Source organism: Hipposideros armiger, unplaced genomic scaffold (assembly GCF_001890085.2).
Source record: "Hipposideros armiger isolate ML-2016 unplaced genomic scaffold, ASM189008v1 scaffold_79, whole genome shotgun sequence".
In the NCBI taxonomy this organism is placed as follows: Eukaryota; Metazoa; Chordata; class Mammalia; order Chiroptera; family Hipposideridae; genus Hipposideros; species Hipposideros armiger.
This window is the reverse complement of record NW_017731429.1, coordinates 1,522,967-1,523,854: the sequence shown is the minus strand read 5'-3', so window position 1 is coordinate 1,523,854 and position 888 is coordinate 1,522,967.

The window sequence follows — 888 nt, the reverse complement described above, 5'->3', positions numbered from 1 at the left end:
GAGCCACAAGCTTGACAGGATTGCACTCTCTATTTTTGGCTTACAACTGTTCCCATGCCAGAAATAATATGTAAGAAATTGAGTGAATAGGTGACAAAATACTCAGCAAAATACTTGTATATTTTTAGTATCATTCAGAATTAAAATCTCAGGAATTATGGACAACACTGTAAACCATATGTCGCTTATTCCGTCAGTCATTTCAAATATTGCAAATAGGGCCTAAATGGTTGTTATATGCTCCTTTATGTTTACACCTCACATGGATACCAGTATACATCAGGTCTGTGCAGCAATTGATTTTGTTGGATTCTTATCAAGACTTATGGTGATTATTTAATGTCTTCCTATAAATCTCATTTTGTTATGAAAACCTCCATTTTGAAAAAATTACAGGTCTCTGGTTGAAAGTTCATATAAAGTACACATTGTACAGAAGCACATGCTTGAAATGTCTTCAGAAAAAAAAAGCCTCACAATTTTATGTTTACATTTGAGATGCAACTTAGAGTGGAGGGCCTGAAGACAGAATAGAATGAGGCTATGAAATATTCCTAATAAGATGCTGGCTTTGTCTTGTGCAGGGTGTATAAAATAGGTCCTTTTATTTAGTAAACATTTTTTTAAAGGTAGAGATACTTTGTAGCTAAAACATTTTTTAATTATAAAATGTCTGAAAATCTTAGAATTCTTCGCCATACCTATTAGAAGTTGTTTATTGAGTATTATTTTTGTTTGAAGTGTAATATTTTTTCCTTGTTTTCCCAACCAAAAAAAAAGTGTGGGTTTCTACCAATGACTTGATCAGACATCTAATATTTTATATGCTTTTGAACTGTGTAACTTAATATTTGGGTATTTAATACTTTGTTTTATTATATAATTGAT